This window comes from Lygodium microphyllum, chromosome 17, assembly GCF_053477565.2.
Source record: "Lygodium microphyllum isolate KBCC chromosome 17, Lygodium_microphyllum_v1.1.10, whole genome shotgun sequence".
Taxonomy (NCBI): Eukaryota; Viridiplantae; Streptophyta; class Polypodiopsida; order Schizaeales; family Lygodiaceae; genus Lygodium; species Lygodium microphyllum.
The window spans coordinates 67,545,368-67,569,772 of NC_141151.1; positions in this window are offsets into that span (position 1 = coordinate 67,545,368).

The following is a 24,405-nucleotide window of genomic DNA, read 5'->3' on the forward strand; positions in this document are numbered from 1 at the left end:
TCTACTCTAGTTTGTGGTTCAGTTAGTATGCCACCTTAGTTAGTTGAGTTTGGTTTTGAGACACATATATAGGGTTCTTCTATTTCTCTGTGCAAGTATTCTTTTTGGCTTACACAACTAAGAAGAGGAAAACTGTTTTCAGCCTCCACCTTTGTGTGTATTCCCCCATTGTGCAAGTGAGAAAGCTACAAGTGAGACTCCTTCCTTCTCTCCCACAATCTTGACATGGTATCAAAGCCTAGTTCGTGGTAAGGAGCTCAAGAAAGCAAACCAAGTTCGCAGTGTTCTGGTAAGAGGACTGGTGTTGCTTTCATTTTTTCGAGTTTGGGAGCAAGTCTCTGTAGGTAGTACAGCCGAAAAGTGTAAGAGTGCATTGTCTCAGATTGAGACACCCTTCGCTGTGTAGCAAGAGGGCAGTATATGTTGCGGGAAAGGGCTTTAGCCCTTGGTTGCCCTATTTTCTTGGATTTGAGGCCATTTTGGGGCCTCTTTTGGAGGTGGAAGTTTTCTGCACGCACTCAAGAAAAGACCCTTTTTTTGCTGTGCGACCACTATTCTACAGGTCGGTGAAAAGTTACCGTAGAAATTGTATCATATGCCTGTGTGCAGAGACATTGGGGATTACAGAATCATCCTTGTTGCCTGTTGATGCAAAATCGTCACTAGGAAGTGACTGTGGTCAAATACCACTTTCGTTAGTTTTGCAGATTTGCCCTTGTGAGGCTGAAGCCGTGTTTTTTGCAGTGACAGAATTTTTTGCAGTGTTCTGTAATGGCATCTGATTCTCTTTCACAGATTTTCACTGAAAAGCTTGATAAGAACAAATTCCAAGCATGGAAGTTTAGAATGATGAATTTCCTTATGGGAAAAGGATATTGGGAATTCGTTGCAGGAAATGAAGAAGAACCAGTTCTTCTTGATGTTCCCAATCAACAGTAAATGCAGGCATTTAAAGGATAGCATGAGAAAGCCAAAAAAGTGATGTATTGGCTGTTTATCAGTATTTCAGACTCTATGATTGTGCATATTCAGGATGCAAGTACGCCAAATGAGGCATGGGATACTTTGTCAAAAATGTATAGCACAAATACGCAAGCCAGGAAAATGCAGCTCAAGTAAGAGTTGCACAATGTGCAAAGAGAAAGTATGAGCATCAATGACTACCACATGAAGGTGAAGAAGATTGCAGATGCACTTATTTCCATTGGGTCGCCAGTGGAAGATGATGATTTAGTTTCTGTGACCTTGAATGGTCTAGGAAAGGATTATGCACAGTTCCGAACATCCATTTCCATTCGTGAAAGATTTCTTGATTTTGAGGAGTTGATTGCTCTTCTAATTTCTGAGGAGCAGAGAAATGGTGGTGCATCTTCTTCAAGAGAAACTTCAAAAGAAACTGTCTTCTACTCAAATGCTGGAAGAGGTAGAGGCAGAGGTAGAGGAGGCCGATCTGGAGGCCGTGGTAGAAATCAGAATATGTAGAAAACTCAAGAAAACCAGTCCTATGGAGGAGGACGTGGTAACTCTAGAGGCAAGGGGAGCCAAAGAGGTCGTGGTGGATGGCAAAGAGGCCAAAATGCAAATAGTAATGTTGAATGCTACTACTGTGGTAAAATGGATCATATGGCTAAAGACTGCTATAAAAAGCAGAATGACATCATGAATGGAAAATTGCAACAAGGGAATTACGCATCTTCTAGTAGACGGGGTGATGACAGAAATGAGCATTTGTTTATGGTGCAGCACATGAATAATTCTGTGACAAGTGTAGAAGAAAGCAACGAAGTGTGGTATGTTGACTTAGGTGTGTCAAACCACATGATAGGTCATGCAGAATGGATGCATGATGCAAGGAAAATGGAAAAACCAAGATTTGTGGAGAGTGGTGGTGATATTTCACATCTTATTATGCAGATTGGAAAATTTCCTTTGTCTATGCAGGATGGAAAAAAGAAATACTTGTCGGATGTATTTCATGTCTCGAATATCACCAAGAACCTAGTTTTTGTTGGTCAAATGGTTGAGCAGGGCTTGCAGGTCAGATTTAATCCTCATGGATACTTTGTTGAAGATATGAAAAACAAAGGTCGCTTGATAGCAAAAGAAAAGAAGAAGGGCAGAATGTTTACGTTGGATGCAAACATGCCTGAATTGAGTGCAGTAATGTTTGCACATGGGACCAATGTAGTTGCAGATATTGATATCTGGCATAAACGCATTGGTCATGTTAATGTACATCGACTTAAATCAATGCACGCCCAAAATATTGTTGCAGGATTGCCCAAATTCAAGGTTATAGAAATGCATAAGGTATGTGAAGCCTGTCAATTTGGAAAACAAGCAAGGAAACCATTTCCTAGACATGTTCAAGAGAGTAAGAAGCCATTGGAATTAATCCACTCTGATGTGTGGACTACTAAAGTTGCATCTATTGGAGGCTGTCATTATTTTGTCACTTTTATTGATGACTATAGCAGAAAAGTTTGGGTGTATTTTATGAAAAAGAAAAGTGAAGTGTTTGGGCATTTCAAAACTCTTAAAGCTATGGTTGAAAAAGAAACATGCGTGCAAATAAAATGCCTAAGGTCAGATGGAGGGGGAGAGTACCTCTCAAATGAGTTTGCAAGGTTCCTGCAGGAGCATGGCATAAAGCAGCAATATTCATGTAGTCATACCCCACAACAAAATGGAATTGCAGAAAGGAAAAAAAGGCATATTGGAGAGGTATCTCGTGCCATGCTCAACGAAAAAGACTTGCCGGATTTTTACTGGGCTGAAGCAGTTGCTATAGCAGTCTACATAATGAACAGGACTCCCACTGCAGCAATACATGGGATGACTCCAGAGGAGAGGTATACTCGTAGGAAACCAGATATTTCTCATTTGAAAATTTTTGGTTGCATTGCCTATGTTTGTGTGCCAGATGAGTTGAGATCCAAGTTGGATCCAAAAGCTGAGAAGTGCATCTTTATTGGTTACGCTCTGCACAGCAGAAAGGGTATAGATGCTAAAACCCTTCTACTCGTAAGTTTACAGTGAGTAGAGATGTTTTTGATGAGATGAGTAGCTGGTATAAACCAGTAAATGTGATTGATGATGTAGATGCACAAAATGGTAATACTGCACAGAATTCACAGCAGCAGTCACAAAATATTAGTGGACCTAGAGTGTCCTCTAGTAGTGGTTCACATTCTTCGCCATGGACAGGCAGATTGAGATCAGGAGAATCTCCTCAAAGCAATGTAGATAGTGGTATGCAAGTTTCACGAAAAGGAAAAGAGAAGGTAGATCAGCCCATGTTTGATGTGAATGCAGGTCACTCTTATGTGGATGGTGAATCCAGTGGCTCAGAATAGAGCATTGATGATGAGTTGGGTATTCCTTCTATTGTTACACCTGGAGTAAGGAAGACCAAGGATGTTTTGAGAGCACCTGGGAGTGAACCTACATTGCGCAGGTCTACCAGAGCTAGGTATCTTGTGGATAGGCTGAAATATGATGGATTTACAGCCATTCACTATGCCTATATGGTCAAAGTGATACAGGAACCAGAACCCACTTCTTTTGAGCAAGCCATGGGAAAAGAAAAATGGGAGAAAGCCATGGATGAAGAAATGGATGCCTTGGAAGCAAATGCTACATGGGAATTGGTACCTTTTCCTAAAGATAAGAATGCAATTGGTTGTAAGTGGGTTTATAAGGTGAAGCACAATGCAGATGGTTCTGTGAATAGATACAAGGCAAGATTAGTAGTCAAGGGGTATGCACAAACATATGGCATTGATTATGAAGAAACATTCAGTCTGGTTGCAAGGATGGCAACCGTAAGAGCAGTCATTGCTATGGCTACATCAAAGGGATGGCCTTTACATCAGATGGATGTAAAGAATGCCTTCTTGCATGGTGATTTGCAAGAAGAGGTCTATATGGAGCAGCCACCACGTTATGTGCATGCTGTTCATCCTGAGTTTGTTTGCAGGTTGAAGAAAGCCTTGTATGGCTTGAAGCAAGCACCTAGAGCATGGTCTGACAAGATAGGACAGTATCTTGTCACTATTGGCTTTCAGATTTCCAAGGCAGATTTCTCACTTTATGTGAGGAAAACAGAGAAAAATATTATGATACTTGTCATTTATGTTGATGATTTGATTATAACAGGTGATAGTGATGAAGATATTCTTCATGCGAAAATGCTATTGAAGCAGAAGTTTGAGATGAAGGATTTGGGAGAGCTGCGTTATTTCTTGGGCATTGAGGTGATTAGATCACCAAGTGGGATACAACTTTTGCAGAGGCAATATGGATTGGACATACTGTCCAAATATGGGATGACACGCTGTAAGCCTATTTCAGTTCCTTTGGAGCAGAATGTGAAGCTGAGCGCAGATGCAGGTTTGCTTCTGGAAGACCCTACTATGTATAGACGCATAGTAGGAAGTTTGATTTATATGACTATTATTAGGCCAGATTTGAGCTATGTTATTGGATTGGTAAGTTAGTTTATGCAGGCTCCAAGGAAACCGCATTTGGATGCGGCTAGAGGCATACTCAGGTATGTGAAGTCCACATTGCAGTATGGACTTCAGATACAATTGCATGGATACACTGATGCTGATTGGGCTGGTAGTATTTCTGATAGACGATCTACCAGTGGATATGTGTTCTCTTTTGGGAGTGATGCAGTCACTTGGAGTAGCAAGAAATAGCCTACAATTTCCTTGTTGAGCACAGAGGCTGAGTACATGGGTGCAACAATGGCTGCATGTGAGGTAGCTTGGTTGCATAAGCTACTTTATGATATGCATCAGCCTACAAATGGGCCAGTTGTCATTTATTGTGACAACATGAGTAGTATACACTTGGAAAATAACCCAGTCTATCATGCTAGAACAAAGCACATTGAGGTGCATTATCACTATGTGCAGGAGAGGGTTTTACTAGGTCTTATTGATCTAGTTTATGTCAGCACAAAGGATCAGGTAGCTGACATATTTACGAAGGCATTGGGCGCAGAGAAGCTGCACAAGTTTAGAGACCTGCTTGATGTGCAGGAATTGGGATTGAGCTCGGGGGGGAGTGTTGAGATATTGAGCTCCACTCGTGATATGCCAGGGTGACCGTTGTGCATTTATGTCACCAACTTGTTAGCTGCAGATGCGGTTGGTACACCGCCCATGAATAATAGCTAGATGATAGCTATCCTTATCTACTCCAGTTCGTGGCTCAGTTAGTATGCCACCTTAGTTAGTTGAGTTTGGTTTTGAGACCCATATATAGGGTTCTTCTATTTCTCTGTACAAGTGTTCTTTTTGGCTTACACAACTAAGAAGAGGAAAATTGTTTTCAGCCTCCACCTTTGTGTGTATTCCCCCATTGTGCAAGTGAGAAAGCTACAAGTGAGACTCCTTCCTTCTCTCCCACAATCTTGACATTGCGGGGGTAGCCAATGGATTTTTGAGTTGTATATAAGCTGTGTTGGGAAGTTTGTTGGAGAGTTTTATGGAATTGGAAGGCCCTTGAGTTAGATATGATCCTTGCTGTTAAGAGAGGCTGATGGGCGGGTCCATCTTTGAAGTTGAATATTTTGTTGGATGGATTCGTCGCCTGGCCTTCTACGGTTTCCTTCCCTTGCGCTACTCCAAATGAGCTTCTTCATTCACTTTTCGACTAGGGTTGTCACATCCACCCCTTGGTTGCTCGTGACTGCATGGTGGCATGTCGCGTAAGATGGGGAGTGCATTGCATGGATGATGGGGTCTATGGGGCCGGTGGTCAGGGCATCGATTTGTACCTAGAAAGAGAAGAAGGTGCACTACATGAGGGTGTGTCTGTCTTACTGTGGAGTGCGTGGTGCCAATGCTTGTAGGATTGGGAGATGGGTCCAAGCCCTCGGTGTGTCCCGCAATTGAGGACCCAGTTTGTGCATGAGGGACGTGCGATGCAGGGGACTTAGGGTGACAGATCAAACCATTGGAAAGAATTACCTTGCTAGGTATGTCCTAGCCTTGATGTGCCCTAAGCATGTGTGATGGGGGATCGGGTTGGGTATGAAAACCCTAGGTGCAGAGTTTGTGGCATGCAAGGTGCTTCTTTGGGGGGTTCAATGTTTTTTTTTTAAAAAATGTAGATGATTAAAGCCAGCATTTGGATGCAAGGGGTGCTCTCAGGCTCTACCACCCTGATCTTCCTCTTGGATGAGTCACGAGGTGGTCTTAGGGATTTAGCCAAAAAGACACGGCTCTGCAAGTATTCCTTAATGTTAGCCTTTGCATTAAGAATTGTGGTTGAAAAGAAAGGATAACTGCACCTTGTAAAGTGGCTATCGCTCATGTCTTCAAGGATCCTCATACAAAACGAGGGAAGCAGGATTTCCCTCATCATGAGCCTAGCCATAACGCAACTATCTATTCCTAGATTAATGTAAAAAAAGAGTGGGAAAAGGTGGGCTTCTTTGGCTGTTGGCTTTTGTTCAAGAAAAAACCTAATGGTCCTAAGGTAATTACAAGTAGTCATGAAGGCTGGGTCCGGGTAGGAAGAGAAATCCTCGAGGAAGCGGTTGATGGAAGGGCACAAGTCCCTTGCTCTAAAGGTCATGCATTCCTTGGGAGTTGCTACATTGACATTGTAGATCTTTGGAAAGTCGTATCTGCCATGCACCCCCTATTGTAATCCACTCTGTGTTTGCGAGGGTAGGGCATGTAGATAGGATCATTCCGTTCTTCCTGTAGCGTGCCACAGAATGCCATCCATGTATCAAAATTGGTGTCCCAAATCCTCCTCTGCCACTTTGGCTGCAGCTCGTAACCTTGGACGGTTTTGGGAACTTGATAGACCTTGTCTTGCTAGTAGTTCATGGGCTCCCACCTCCATTGTGTGACTATAATACTCTACTCCTTGACCCATCAGTTCGCTAGAGTATCGCCCAAACAAATGATCCTTTCCACTACCTCCAGGGGTATGATTCGGTCCAAAGCTCGTGGGTAGAGGAAGGAGAACTCGAAGGGTCAGGATTGAATCTCTCACTGTTGCCAGATAGTCAGCTCCTATGGTGAGTTGACGGGATGTTGATCCTTGCATGGTGGCATGGGCTTGTCAAGCAGCTGCTGTGACCATGCTCGCGCTCTTTGTTGGGCTTGCTCCACAAGTTCCCGTCTTTTTCTTCTTTCAGCAATAACGCACTCAGGAACCTGGGCACCCTCTAGTTCTTTTGGGGATAGACTGAGCTCTTTGATTTGCGGTTCTTCTTTGAATGCCTGGCCCTTCCTCAGTGTCTTGTTCTATGTGAGTTGGATTGGGGGTGGATGGGGCTACTCTTGTTTCTCAAATCCAAGTTCCCTGAGCTCATCGGTGGAGAAGCCAGCTTGTCGCAAGTAGCTACATTGCTGCTCCCTGGTTATGCCTATGTTGGGAGTGTGCACTCTCTTGCAGGCCATACCTTAAAGCTCTGGTTGTCAATTCGAACTTCCTTTTCATTCTCTCCAAATCCTTGCCTTCAACTTGTGTGACATGAAGCATGGTGCTAAAAAAGGGTTGCTGTTAACCGTCAGACAAAAAAGGTGGAAATTTTGGAAAAGCTAAAGCAGAACACAAAGGCCAAGGCAAAGTGAAATAGAAGACGAAGGTGCACCAATGAAAAATCTAGAAACACAAGAAGCGCAGAAAAATCCTAAATAAGGAAAAAAGGCGCACAAGGAAAAGTGCAAGTCAATACTTTTGTAAAAGAGTGCAAGCACATCATGATTTAATTTAAGGAGCGCTAGGCTCTCACTCATACAATTTGTAAATGTAGATGGGCGATGGAAAGGAAGCTAGGAAGATAGAAGGACAATGGGAAAAAGGGCCTAGGCCATGACCGGTCATGTAAAAAAGGGAATAAGGGGATGTCCGCCCAAAAGGGATTTAGGGTTTTGTATATAAAGTTAAAAAGTGAATGAGAAGCTCATTCTTGTGTGTGGCCAAAAGTGGCTCTCCTCCTCCTCCTCTTCTTCTTCTTCTTCTTCTTCTTGCTTGCTTGAGCTTGTGCTTGAGAGAGGGAGTGTGAGAGTGTGAGGGAGTGAGTGTGTGAGGGTGAGGGACCTGGGAGGAGAAGCTCTCCATCTTCTCCTCTCTTCTTCTCTTCTCTTGTCTTGTCTTGTCTTGCTCGCGGCGATGGAGCTTGGAGCATGGAGATTTCTTGAAGCTTGCACTTGGATCGTGGAGCTACCAGAGTGCGCGGGAGAGGAGGTAACTTGATCGACATGGAGGTAAGCTCGCTACATCTATAGATATGGATGGCGAGTCGGCTATGTGAGAGGTAGCCATTAGTGCTTGGCTTGGAACACTTGAAACAATAAGCGATTTGTGCGTCTTGGTAGTTGAGCGAAAGCTCCCACAGTTGCCTCTGCATGTTGGAGCATGGTTCAATGACCTCAGCTCTAGATTTTGCGAGCACCCTCTTACACTCCGATACTTCCAGATGCTCTGTCAATCCTCACACTCTTTCAAAGTTGAGCCTCTCCCACTACTATGCCTTCTCTTCCTTCAAATTTTCCTTACCCCTCTTCATCTCCGATACTTCCAGACGCTCTATCAATCCTCACACTCTTTCAAAGTTGTGCCTCTCACACTCTGATACTTCCAGATGCTCTGTCAATCCTCACACTCTTTCAAAGTTGCGCCTCTCCCACTACTATGCCTTCTCTTCCTTCAAATTTTCCTTACCCCTCTTCATCTCCTGAGACAACATCATTACCACCTGTTGGTGCTCATTCCACACCTCCATCATTTGGGTCTTTTCTTCATCCCGATGGTTCAGCTGCGCTTCCGCTATCCTCCTACCTTGCTCAGCCACGAAGCATTGTTGTTAGGCTTCTGCGATCCTTTGTGATAGATCTTCAGTAGTTTGCGCACAACTTTCTAGCTCCGCCAGGTGCAGCTTCCTTTCAGTCATGGCCATGGCCATTAGTGCCTCCACCTCCTACGGCCAGGTTGTCTTACAGGCTTCTTATGGCTCTATCTATGTCCTCTTCCTTTATTTCTAACATAACTCCTATTTCTCTCTCTACCCTTCCTTGATCCTCCATTACCAACCACAATTGCAATACCAGGGCATCCTCCCATTCTTGGCATCATTGTTCGGATGCCTGGTCTCCTTCTTGTGGGATCTCCCATAGTTTTGCATGCATAGCTTCCACCCGTGCCATTCGTTTTGCTGGAGCTCAGCATACTGCTGGATGAGCAACTTGTGGTCCTGTTGCTTCGCCACTAGGTCGAATGCAATGGGGCCTTGCCCTTCCCTGCAACAACTGGGGTTACTTCAGTGCTGCTTCTTGGTTCACCTTCGTGCCATGGGCTCAAGGTGGCCATTCCGCTAGGGCTGTGGGTCTCCTCCATAGATCTGTGCATGGCCTTCGCCATGTCTTCATCCTCCTTTCTCCTTAGCTCTTCTGCCTCTTGCTTTGCTTTTCTCTTTCTCTCATCTTCGGTCCTCTTGGAATCTTTTTGGGCCTTCCTCAACTTGGCTTGTTCCTCCCTTGTCATTGTTTCTTTTGTCTCCTTCTATAGCTTTGATGGGGTTCTCTTCTTTTGCGCCTTTGGCTCTCCTTGACCAGACTACATCTCCTGCTCTTCCCTATCACTCATAGTCCTTTCATTGGACTGCACCTTTTCGTGGTGAAGCAATTGGTTAGGGGTTTCCCCTACTCCCTTTCCACCTCTCTATGTGTCCTTCAAGGCCTCTTAGATGATGGCCATTAGGATTCCACCGAACCTGATGGTGGATGCCTTGGAGGAGAAGAACTTCTTTCTAGCTGATCTTGCTGTGGAGGCTGGGGATTCCTCTCCTGCCATTGCTCTATTGGTGGTCAAAGCTTTCGCTGAGCTTTTAATAGTTTTTCGCACGAAGGCTTTCCAATCTATTTCACCTGGGGATCCTACTGCAATGCTCTCCAACAATGGCACCCTGATTTTATTCATAAGGGCATTGTACCTTTGATTGGAAAAGAGAGCATGGGTTGCCTATATATTGATCTTAGGATTTGGGATATTTGCTAAGCTTATCCCATCCACTGTGCTTACGACGGCCTTGTTCATCCCTAGCATGCTATACACATCCCTCTTTGGGCATCACTCTATTCTACTTGTCAAACCTGGGTCTTTCTCCACCATTGCAGGGCTCAATTCCACCTCCACTTAGTGGGCTTCTTCCCCTTTCTTGATTGTCACCATGCCACATTTCCTTTCGGCATTGAAGCTCCAAAAAAAAAGGAGTTATTTTATGGGTGGCTCTTCCATGATGGTGTCTTCTAGGTTTATGGTGTGCTTGAATGTGAACTAACTATAGCCCCTCATTTCTATTGTCAAGCCATACTTAGCTAGCTCTTCTTCTGTGAACGGAAGCTTGCTACCTTTATCCTACCCTACCATTTTAGGTTCATGTCATATATCATGGTTTACTGTTAGTATACTTAAGACATTTTCTTGCTGGAAGATAAATAGGAATTGATCATGGTTTTATGTAAAGAAGAACATGCTTTAAGCATACAAAAGAGAATTTTCCTTCGAGCATTTCTATTCATTTCCAGGATTTTATGACGATTTCACCTTACTTCACCTTACCCCCTCCCCTCCCCGCTTGGGAATGAGAAGAATCCTTCCCAGGATTAGACATGGGTGAGACAAGACATTTGAGAACAATAGGGTGCTATTTACTTGGGCATAAGCCAATTGTAGAAATCAGGGTTGTATTCCAAGTGGGCATGACGATCGAGATTATGAGGACTAATGCATACTTAGGTAATGTAAGTTAGGACATCAGTTAGAAAATAACCCGAGTTGATGCGGCTAGCCACATGTAGCTCCTCTCCTGTAAGAATGTGATCAATGTAAGGATGGGCCAAGACCTGGTCATCTAGGTGTTTGTATCGAGTGATGGCCTAGACCTTGAAAGAGTTTGGTGCTACGTAAGTCGGGTTATACTCGGCATGTCATACTCAGTTGTTTTGATGGCACGTCGCTGCTCAGCATTAGTCATTATTTGGCAACCTTGTTTCTCCCATTGGAGATGTAGATTACACCAACGAGGAGTCAGAGTCAGTGAGGTGAGTGAGTTCCTCAAGCTCACGGTTGACGCAAGCCTTTGGGGCTTGCAGTATGATGTTATTAGTCGTCTATCCTCGACAACTCCAGTACTTCCAAAGCAACTGAAGCCTAGGCTGGAGGAGATAAACAGAAGGGAATTGGCTGAAGAGCTAGACTCTCCAAAAAGAGAGGCAGTTGTACCCTCACAACCTAGCGAGGCTATTCAGCAGGCCACGATTATGTCCCATGAGGACACACTAGAGAAAGAGAATGCTGAAGCCCAACCAAGCACATCGACAAACTGACCTAGTTCAAGGCCCCGAGTCTTCAAGGGATACACCTCGATTGCCTAAGAAAAAGAAGAGAAAAGAACAAAAACAACAATGGCAATTGTAAGTGGCTATAGACCCCAAGAAGATTGAAACCAAGAGTGCCGAAGAGCTGAGGAATAAAGCATCGAGACCATCCACCAATGAACCCATTGATGTATCTCATAATAGTGGTGAAACCTCAGACACATCCGTGTGTTCTGAAAAATCAAAGCAGCCGTTACCATCAACGGTTGCTTGTGACACTCAATCCACTGACAACAGAACTTGCATTGACCAATCAAGAGTGTATACAACACTGTCACAACAGGGTGACAAATTTATACCAGTCACATCTAAGGAGAACCATGATACAACAACAAAGCCTCAGGGGAAACATGGAAACCTTGAGATCATAAGCAACCGTAGTGTTGACCAATCTTGCTCATCTAGGCCTGAGCCCCCAACTATGCTAAAGCCTAGGGAAACTCCTCTTGCATGAGATAGCAACCGAGAAAATCCCCATTGAACATAGAAGTGTCGCAGAATAAGCTCAAAGTATTTGCACGTGTCTATGTCCTGGCAGACATGGGCGCATTCCCTAAGGAGCAGCTTGAAGAATACTTGCCATTTTTCCTATCCTGGGAAGAGCAAGAACATCTTGATGAGCACTATGACAAGCTCCTGCATGAACGCATGCGACTTACCTCTGACGAGGAAGCCGACAAACTATGCTTAACTGTAACATTCAATGATGTGCTCTGCCAACCAAATCTGTTAGGGATAGAGCAACTAAAGTGACAATCAGAGGGTCCAAGTCAATTTGAGAAACATTGGTTTGAAAACCGTGTTGCAATGGCCGAACTAGGAGCGCAAATCATGACAGTCTCAAAAGAGCGATTGGCCAAATGGCAATCTCAAAGAGACCCAACCTATGTGGCGCCAACTTCCTTTTGAGTGCTAACTGCCATTCGGGGTACGGACTTAGCTGGAACTAGCCAAGAGAACTCTCTGGCTGATAAGGTTCTCACTGAGGAGAAGCTACATGTTGCAAGTAGACTCGAACAAGGTACCATGATACTTGAAGTTGCAAAATACCTGATATTATTAAGAAGGCTACCATGAGTATTGGATGTGTGTGCCACACTTCAGTACAATCCTGAGTTCTACAATTGGTTTTTATCCTCGTGAAGTGACATGGATTCGTAAACTTGTACATAAATAAACAATGAATTTTGTCACCCTATATAGACAATATCAACACACACAAGCAATGATAGTCAAGCGCAGGGAGAAAAGCTGGGTTTGACAGACTAAGCTCCTCAGGTCCTCCTCTCACCACACATTTAGAAGTCATGTGACCATTCCCACCTCCAATTGGAGGGCATGCAACCCTCATTATTGCCACATAGGAAGCCTTGACCAACATCTCTGATGGTGTAGATGGGGAACATTGCCCCGGACGTAGTCCAAAAAATCCCCTAGGCTAGGGGAAGAGAAGCTCAAGGGAGCACACAGGGAGTGGCAATCCCGACCATGCAGGCCCTTCCTAAAAGCTTGGGCCCTAGGTTCTCCAAAGAGAAGAGAGCGGCTCGAGACAAACAGGAATTTGATTCATTGCTCAAAAGCATTCTGGAAATTGTGGTGGCCAGGGACTACACCATCCGGGTCCCGACCGACATCTTCCCCACCCAACCTCACAAGAGCCCCTCACCGGCATAGCCTCAGTCTCCTAACCACCCGGACTCGCCCCGCCACGTGCAAATAGAGTACCCCCTACGATATATAAGCAGCTTAACTAAGGCCATCCTACCATAACTTTTTGTCTTTAAATGGTTAAAGGGACAGGCTCCCCACATGTATACACTTTTCTTACCTATTGCTAATATATGCCACTTCTTTAACAAGCATCAGAATATGCATCGCAATTAGCATCAAAGGATTTTGATAAAGTAATATCTTGACATGATTGCATATGTTCGTTGTACTTGATGCATGCGACTTGCATATACTCTCATGAAGTGACAAGTGGATGTAGGACGACGCAGTTCTTCGTGCGAACGTGTTCAATGCCCAAGTCACCGCAAGACCACCAACCTCACAAAGAGCCATGACAAAGCCACGTGACAAAGGCACACTACCGAAAGCGAAAATCACCCTTGCGATTATCTTAACCACTTTCTCTTTCTGGGTTACACTCTATGTTGGGCACTCTCACGGTAGCTGTTACCCCAATTGTACCAACATTGCACGTTCCAAAGAGGGTTGCAATATCTCAAGTGTATCTCCCCATCTCAAAAATTGCTTCTCTAACAACGAGGCTAGGGCACAATCATCACTGCGATATCCATTTCCTGAGCCTTTGAAGCTTGACATTTCCCAACCCATTGAAAGGCTGATATCCTCAACATATTGCAATGGTTGTACTCAGGCAAGTCCCAAAAAAAAAAAGAACAAGAAAAAGAAATTTAAAAAATGGAAAATGAAAAAAAGAAAAGAAAAGAGACGAAAAGAAAAGAAGCATCCACGATCACAGCACAACACCTAGGGGTCCTCAAATTAGGTACGTCCAGAGATCTTGGTTGGCTAGCTCCGTCCCTAGTCCCCTAGCCCTTTAGTATCACCCACAATTGTTTAGGGCACATCAAGGGCAGGGCATACCTCGGGAGCTTGTCTCGCCTATGGTTAGACCTATTACCCTGTCCCATTCACACGATTCCCTCTTGCACTCTACCTTAATACTATTGCAATCAATTGTGATAAGCACTGCACGAATGGCCATGAAAAGTACACTATCCTCATCAAGCAAGTCCAATAGCTCCCTACCGAAAGTGCGGTGTCCCTTTATTCAATTATGCTACGTCGTGCAGTCACAACACAAAGGATGTCTCATGCACCTTCACGTGTACTTCTTCTCAACATGGACAACTTTGCTTCATCCACACATTATTACGAGAAACCAGCCCATCGTATTCTAACTACATAATATCTAAGTATACACGAGCACTCACATAATATTTGCACCAAAATATATACACAGTTTGGGTCCTCAAGTGCAAGACAATACTCTCAGCTTGCTTAGAGTTTGACCTGTCTCCCAAACTAATTGAACTATGTCTTGTGCACGATAGAGAAGACTAGCACTATCCCTATGGGGAGACTACCTATGAGAGGTTTTCAATTGCAGGTATTGAAGACTCCAATGACAATGTCATTTTCTCTTCATCGACACCCAACTCTGAATTATTATCCTTTATCATCCTGCAAGCTAGCCAAGAATCGTCATGTGCAGAATCTCCAACAAACCAACACTTGTGGTGGCCATCAGTGCAATCCCCAACAAAGCACAGCCCTACCACCAACTCCAACCTCGACACCACCACCAACACTCCTCCACGGCAACCATCGATGTCCCTTCCACCCATGTCTTAAGTGCATGCCAAAGCCAGCAACATACGATGGTGAGTGCCATGGCTTGGTACTCATCTAGGAGGGGGTAATGTTAACCCTCAAACGAACAAAGGTGAAAATTTTGGAAAAGCTAAAGCAGAAGACAAGGCCAAGGCAAAAGTAAAACGGAAGATGAAGGCGCGCCAAGAAAAATATGGAAACACAAGAAGTGCAGAAAAGTCCTAAATAAAGGAAAAAGATGCATAAGCAAAAGTGCAAGTTAATACTTTTGTAGAAAGCACAAGGTGTACCATGATTTATTTTAAGAGTATCGGGCTCTCACCCGTGCAATTTGTAAAGGTAGATGGGAGGTAGGAAGGAAGCTAGGAAGATAGGAGGACAATGTAAAAAAGGGCCTAGGCCACGATTGGCCATGTAAAAAAGGGGATAAGGGGATGACTGCCCAAAAGGGATTTAGGGTTTTGTATATAAAGTTGAAAAGTAAATGAGAAGCTCATTCTTGTGTGTGGCCAAAAGTGGCTTTCCTTTTCTTCTTCTTGTTCTTGTTCTTGCTTGCTTGAGCTTGTGCTTGAGAGAGGGAGTGTGAGAGTGTGAGGGAGTGAGTGTGTGAGGGTGAGGGACCGGGGAGAAGAAGCTCTCCATCTTCTCCTCTCTTCTTCTCTTCTCTTCTCTTGTCTTGTCTTGCTTGCGGCGATGGAGCTTGGAGCATTGAGCTTGAGGATGGAGCTTGCTTGAAGCTTGCACTTGGATCGTGGAGCTATCGGAGTGCGCGGGAGAGGAGGTAACTCGATCGGCATGGAGGTAAGCTCACTACACCCGTAGATATGGATGGCGCGTCGGCTATGTGAGAGGTATCCATTAGTGCTCAGCTTGGAACGCTTGAAACAATAAGCGGTTCGTGGGTCTTGGTGGTTGAGCGAAAGCTCCCACAGACTCTATCTTGAGTAGTCTTGCATAGTCCTCCACTTGTGGTGAGGGATAAAATGATAGATGGGGCACCTAAATGGGATCTTAAGCCCTAGAAGGTGTGCAAAGTTTCTTCCAAGCTAGGTTGTGCACCCCTACTATAGAGTCGTAAATAGCAAGAAAGGGTCACCCCTCTTTTGTTTTGCTATCTTGTTCGGCTTTGACCTTTTTCCTCGATTAGTATGTGTACATAGCAAAGGTAGTGTTCTAGAAGACAAGGATGATTTACATGGTTGAAATAAAGCTTTGGGCATTCAATGAGATGGAATAATTGAAAGTTGAATGAAATGAAGAGGGCTAAGAAAGGTTACCTTTAGTAATCAATGATTCACTGATCTACTCAACTTACCTTTTACAATTTTCTTGGGCATCTCAATGTGAAATCAAAATTCAGAGATTAGGTAATCACATGAGTAATAATTCATTGAAATTTTCAAATTGAAGTGTACTAACATGCATGTTTCAATCATGAAAGTTATCAATGGTGGAAATCAAAGTAAAGGGTTGAATTATCCATCATTTCATGATAGAGATTCAATCAACAATGAATAGGCATACAATTTTCAGCATAAGTGGACCAAATTTATCAATCAAGCAAAGTGGACATACCCAATTCAACCTCTCCTTTAGCAATTGGCTAAGCCTCAACAATTGGAATTGGAGAGATTAAAAATGAATAGATGACACCTTGTTTGATGCTTGAGGTATCTATAAGCTTGTTAAGTCACTAGCTACTCATATAATTTGTGGATGCATCTTTAAAGCTTTGTCATGCCCTAAAACCCAATTCGTAGTTGGTTCTTTTACTTTAAGAACTAGTACCAATTCTTAAAGAAAAAAAATGATTTTGAATATCACACAAATCTTGATTGCTTGAGGGGACGCATATTTACGGAGAGTAAAATTGCACCTGGTATATGGGGAGAAAATGTGTGGTAACATGAAACCCTTTCAATCTAAAATCATTTAGTTAACCACATTTTGAATATGCCCTCTATTATATAATTGGAATTATCTTTTCAAATTATTATGAGCCATACAAACATAAGTTCTTAAATAACATTGTTCTAAACAAGAGACAATGAAATAGAAGACAATATGCAATAAGAATTTGTATGCATAGGTTGGCATACATGTCACACATGTACTTTATAATAGTGGTTACTTGTGTGGATACGACCTTTTGAAAAACATGCGATTGACTATGGAGAGACCCTAGCAAGACCAAAACATGTTCTTTTGGACAAAAACCTACCAAGAAATGTTGAAAGAACAACTAACAAAACCCTAGCAAAGTCCAAACACATCCATACACAACCTGCCAATGAATGCGAAAAGAATAGCCAACAATTGTTCAAAGATGAGAGAGAGAGACAAGGAAAACTCCATATCCATGAGCCTTCAAGCTCTCATTGTATTTTCTTCATTATTCAGAATAACACTCAACCACACAATACAATGTAAAGTAAACTAGACTGACTAGACTGATTAACTCTAGTCAAGTCACTGACTAACTACTAACCCGGCTTATTTAATGTAGTCACATGGAGACAGCTGTACACAATAGCTGTTACAGATGTCACTTACACACCAAGACAAACTGACGAGTGGATCTTGATTTCTAACACTCCCCCTCAAGCTCAAACCAAAAACTCAAACCATCTGCACCACTCCAAGTAGCTGTCTAAAGTGAATGAACTTATCTTTACCAAGTGATTTGGTAAAGATGTCTGCTACCTGGTCTTCAGTCTTCACATGCTCCAAGTCAATCTGATCTACTAAAACCATTTCCCTAATGAAATGGTAGTGAACCTCAATGTGTTTTTATCTTGCATGATAAACAGGATTACTTGCTAACATGACACTGCTTAAATTACCACAGTACAGCCTTACTTTGTTGTCCAAGTGTATTCCCAAGTCATTCAGCAACTTCTGTAACCACATAGCTTCACAGGCCGCTAAGGCTGTACCACGATACTCTGCTTCCGTACTGGACAGTGCAACTGTAGGCTATTTCTTACTCTGCCAAATTGATCATGCTACTACACAATCCAAATGCATAGCCGCTGGTTGACCTCCTGTCATAAGTGCAACCAGACAAGTTAGCATCAGTATACCCCATCAAGTCAAGGGGTTTCCCATATGCATAAAACAGCCCATGATCTGTGATACTCTTTACATATCTCAGAATTCTCCTAATTGCATCCAAGTGTGGTTTGCGAGGCTTCTACATGAACTGGCTGATCAGCCCCACAACATAACTCAAGTCAGGTCTAGTGATCGTGAGATAGATCAAGCTGCCTACCATCTATCTGTACATGGTAGCATTCTCAATCTCTGTCCCAACATCAATCTGCAGCTTGACATTCTGCTCTAAAGGTGTATCCATAGGCTTGCAATCAGCCATACCATATTTCTATAACATGTCTTGAGCATACTGCTTCTGTAGCAGCCATATGCCTTGAGGTGTAGAGACAACCTCAATCCCCAAAAAATATTTCAGCTCTCCTAGGTCCTTGACCTTAAACTCAGCATGTAAACATATCTTTACTTCAGTCAACATAGACAACTAGGAATACATAACCATGATCTTTCTTCACAAACAAACTATGATCAACATCACCCAATCGGAAACCATGTTGCTACAAATAACTGCTGATGCGAGCATTCCATGCTCTGGGTGCCTGTTTCAGCCCATATAATGCATTTTTCAGTCGGCATACATGTGCTGGAAATTCTGGATGCACATAGCCTTCAAGCTGTTCCATGTAAACTTCTTCCTGTAACTCTCCATTCAGAAAGGCATTCTTTACGTCCATTTGCCATAGTTTCGAGCCTCTAGCTACTGCCAAAGCAATCACAGTTCTGACTGTAGCCATCTTTGCTACAGGGCTGAAAGTCTCCTCATAATCAAGACCATACTACTGCGCATACCCTTTTGCAACTAGCCTGGCCTTGTATCTTTTCAATGATCCATCTAATTTACATTTTACCTTATACACCCACTTGCAGCCAATAGGTGTTTTTCCCTCAGGCAACTGTACCAAATCCCATGTACCATTTTCAGCCAAAGTTGAATATTCCTCATCCATAGCAGCACGCCAATCCTCATCTGCAACTGCCTCATCAAACTTACTTGGTTCTCTAAAACCTGTTACTTTCGTCATATAAACATAATGACAGGCTGAATATCCAGTGTAAGTATATCTATCACTGTCTAAGTTGTCACTACTAGATGACTCATAACCTGCAGTGAGTGGACATGTTACATCTTCAAAAGCCTTTTCTTTTCCCTTATCTCTTCTCCCCCTCACTGACATATCCGTGTCAGTGGATGCAATAGTGTGACTACGCAATCGTCCTGTCCAAGGACTCACTGTAGATGATACATCACTTGTTGGACCACTCATGGAAGTACTCTCTGCAGGAGTATTTTCAGCATGACTCATACTGGGTGAGCCATCAGTAGGCACTGCAACAGGATTCCCATACCAGGATGCTAACTCATCAAATACCACATCTCTGCTTATGAGTGTCTCATGCATAGAAGGTACATAACACTTATAAGCTTTCCGTTCCTGTGCATATCCCACAAACACACTCTTCACTGCCTTAGGATCCAATTTCTTCCTCTTTTCATCTAGTATATGCATATATGCAATGCTGCCAAATACCTTCAAGTGCAAAATATCAGGTTTATGACCATACAGCCTCTCATATGGAGTGACACTATGAATCCCTGCTGTAGGGGTTCGATTCAGTACATAGACAGCAGTCATCATTGCTTCAGCCCAATAACCATTTGGTAGACATTTCTCATTCAACATAGCTCTAGCTGATTCCATCAGGACCTTGTTTTTCCTCTCTGCAACACCGTTTTGCTGCAGTGTATAGCTGCAAGTAAGCTGTCTTCTGATCCCATATTTAGCAAGATACCTGTCAAAGTAATTAGATACATATTCACCTCCTCCATCTCATCTCAAACAGGATATGTAGCAGCCCAACTCATTTTCTGCATGCTTCTTGAAGTCTTTGAATGCATCAAACACATCATCTTTATGCTTCAAAACATAAAGCCAAGTGTACCTGCTGAAATCATCAATAAATGAGACATAGTACCATGCACCTCCAAATGAAGCATTATGTGAAGGACCCCAGACATCAGAGTGCACCAACTGTAAAGGCCTAGTGCTGTTTTTTACATGTCTCATGAAAGGAAACCGTACCTGCTTCCCAAACTGACATGCAGGCATACATGACTAAAGTCATTATACTTGAATTTAGGTAATCCAAGTACTACTTCCTTCTGTTGCATGGATTTCAGCTTTTGTACATTGACATGTCCAATCCACTTGTGCCAAATCTCTACATCCCGAATGGCACTCTCATCATGAGCAAACATGGCTGCCTTAAGTCCCAGAATGGTCACATCCAATGTAAACATCCTACCATCCCTTCTGCCCTTGGCAATTAATTTGCAACCATTTTCATACTCCTCAATGAAACATCCATCTTTGTTAAATCTCACTTGCAGATTCTGTTCTGCCATTTGACCCACATACAAAAGATTCTTTGTTATGGTCGGTACATGTAATACATCATGCAGGCCTTTCTTCTTGCCATCAGGCATCATGAGAGGAACAATCCATTTATGCTTTATGTCATGTTGGGTGTCATCCCCAGTACATACATGACCATGTGTACCTGCAACCATCTCATCAAACCACTCTCCATGCAGTGTCATGTGGTTTGACACTCCAGAGTCAATGTACCATCTATCATCTCTTTTATGTCTCGATGCATTTTTGGATACATGCTGCATGGCAAAGAGTCTATCAACTTGCTCATCATGAGCACCACTGGAAGATGCATAGTGCCCATGCTGTCTGCCCTTTGCCTTCATATCTCCCTGCTTCTTGTAGCAATCCTTTGCAATGTGCCCATATCTACCACAATAATGGCAATCCTTGTCCCTGTTGGACTGATTAGATGATTGCCATGAACCAGATCCACCACCTCTACCTCGGGGTGATCTCCCCCTGCTTCTAAACCCACCAGATCCACGCTGGCCTTGTGTATTTGCACCATGTCAATTACCCTACTACTGCTGCTGCTGTCCATAAGCATTATGAGTGTCAGCATGACCTCGAAATAAACCACGACCTCTAAATCCTCTGCCACACTGACTAGAGTATAACACAATGTCTCTACTTTGAGATACACTCGAACGTGTATTCAAACCAAGTTTGACCTCCTCATTCAGCAACAAAGCAACTAGCTCTTCCCAGGTAGGGGGCTCTTCTCTAATAGAAATGGATGTGTCAAAAGCTTTGTACTCTTTCCCTAATCCATTCAAGGCAGCAGCAATCATATCATCTTCTGATACACTTGAGCCAATGGTAGCAAGTTGATCAACTATGGTCTTAATCTCTGTGGTATACACCTGGATGCTCCTGCCATTCCTAGACATGTTGTTGAACTGTTGTTTCAACTGGATCTTTCATGCATGTGTCATGGTTCCATAATTTTTCATCAGTATGTCCCAAGCATCCTTCGGAGTCTCACATCCAGTGATTTGAATTACCATAGCATTAGATATACATAGAGAAAACCAATGCAGCATCTTGCATGCTCTCTCATTCCATAGCCTATGACCTCTTTCCTGTTCATTAGTTTGATTCGTTGCAGGCAAAGGAGCAGCCTCATCTCCTGTACATAGATCCCAATAACCCCTGCCAACTAGAAAGTTCTTCATTCTGAATTTCCATAATGCAAAGTTCTTGTTGTCTAACTTCTCTCCAACTATCTGAGTGATATTATCAGTCCCATATGCATTAGCCATGATGCAATAGACTGTCTGTCATATGTTTAACTACTTGCAAACCAATAAGTATGACTGACCAAGTTCAGTCCACAACAGTTTATGACAATTTTCTACAACTAATTGCAGTAAAAAATCAGGGTATTTCATCCCACTGATAACGGAAAAAGGTCCCAAAACAAATGGTCTAACCCGTAGGTAAAATAGTCAATACATATGCTATGTATTTGCTTCAGTTTAAACTCCTGCAACCTCACTGCCAGGGACCAAAGATGCAGTCTGAAAACTGTAGACTGTGTATAACCAGCAACAATTTCAAGTCCAAAAACAATATGCATACATGTCATACATGTCCCAGAACATCCCAGATAGCTGTTAGTACATGTGTCAAGCCATACATAGGCATAGAAGCACAAAACAATGCATAACCAGCAAGTACAAGTGTCAAGTAATTTGGTTGCAGGTTGCAGTCAACCAAAAATCAGCATAACAAGCTTTAAGCAGCTCCAAAATGTCTTCAAATCATGTCATACATTTGCTCTAGTGTGACAGAGTCAATAATGACTATGCGGGTAACTCTAGGCTTCCTGCCTTCAATGAGCCAAGTCATACATTGCATTTACAGTCTATATTCAGCCAAGAAGATGAACTTGCATTTGCTTCAGCTCCAAAAATTCAGCATTCAGTAATATCCAAAGCTCTCTTTGATCCTCTAAGAACTCAGCATACATATGTCACCTCATGTAGATGATGGGTGCCCAAGGTAGCATGTAATGCTTCAGTGGAAAGTGATGCTTGTTATCCACTATTTAATGACAGTTTCTAGCCTGAATGGCTTTCAAATCTGAGTGTTCTGAGCAAAAAATCTCAGCTCCAAGACATTAGATCCAATGTATACATGCTTTGACACATTCTTGTGCTTTAATGATTCCTTCTGAGTGTAACACAAAGCTCCTGTATGTCAATAATGACCGAATGCATGCTGTCCATTCATTTTCACAGCAATTCAGAACTGATTACATGTCTGTGTCTGATTAGTCCCAGCTCATAATAGAGCTCCCACACAAGAATTTTCTTCTTATACTCTTCAAGTACCTTCAAGAGTGAGCATTCATGCTTTATGGGTCTTGTTCATGTGCCCCATTTGATGTTTCACACGTTGCAGTCCATTCTGCCCTACACACGCAGTTCACACAGAATGAGCAGGGGTTGCTGCTGTACACAATGAATAATATGACCCTATACAAGGCTTGCATAGGCTCAATAAGGCCTTTCAAATGCTCCAGCATGGTCACCAACAACCTCTTGATCAATGGCTAGTCTCCTTCAACAATGCATACCTCTGTGTGACCAAATGGTAAAAATGACAGTCAGCCCTCTTCTTTTTCCAACCCTTCAGGTCAGTCTTGAAGTCATCGTTTGCAATGCTCTACTCCACAGAGCCCAGTCTTATGGGTGCTCTAATACCATGTTCAAAGATGAGAGAGAGAGACAGGGAAAACTCCATATCCATGAGCCTTCAGGCTCTCATTGTGTTTTCTTCATATTCAGAATAACACTCAACCACACAATACAATGTAAAGTAAACTAGACCGACTAGACTGACTAACTCTAGTCAAGTCACTGACTAACTACTAACCCGACTTATTTAATTTAGTCACATGGAGACAGCTGTACATAGTAGTTGTCACAGATGTCGGTTACACAACCAAGACAAACTGACGGGTGGAGCTTGATTTCTAACAACAATGTCTAGCAAAATCCAACCATATCCTATGAGCTAGGTTTATTCCATGGAAGGTTATTCCAAATTCTTGAAAAGATATCAATTTTGCAAATAACATTTTTTAAAAGCTACTATGGTATTGACTCTCTCTCTCTCTCTCTCTCTCTCTCTCATGCTCATTTTGAAAGTGTAGTCATATGCATGTTTTTCATAAACTTCTATAATATTTTACATTTTAATTCCATGAATTGGAGGTAATAGCTACCTTCCATATATGAAAGTGTCACTTGGAGCTTGTATTAGTGTAGCACAGCATTACCATATTGTTTGGTATCTATTGTAAAAGGTTAGGAATAGTGTTAACTAAAATTGAGACAAATTCCATGTTTGTATACAATGATATTGTATGATCAAGTTCTTCAAAAACAACTTTGGCATGAAATTTTTTATCTACATAGCTATAAACTCATGAGAAAGGGTTTAGTGACAGTATTCCATAGCACAGTCTCGTAGCACTCAAGCTCCAGGTCCACTATCAACTCCACCTACATGTGGTTGTTGCCTCACTATTGCGCTCCATGTTCAATCGCATTCTTAGCTCGAGTCATGAACTTGCGGGTGGTGTAACTCTTAGCAACCATCTCATACACATGTCAAATCAACTTGTGGATATGTTGAAGGAGTGTTGAAGAGCATGTGGTCTCATGTCGTCACCATTTGGCTACATAACTACAATACTCATGCCATTAAACATGTCCATACCCAAGGCTTTTGGATGCCTTGCTTATGCAGCCTCCACAAACATTCCAAGAGCTCCAATGGCCTCTACCTATAACTCTTGGCTCCCACCACATCTAAGCAATTTTATTGTTTACAAGCAACAACTCCATCACTACATAAGTGGAAGGCATTATTCAAGACCCCTTTTTGGTAAGAAAATCTTGGCTAGTTTTATGAATTAATAATACCCTTATGTAAAAATTGCACACACGGAATATAGATACTCCTTTTATGAATAAATTTATGCATTTTAAATTTTTTCCTTCTGTGAATATATATCTATAAGACTATCTCTTTAAAAATTCACTTCTTTTGAACTCACGTGATGCATATTT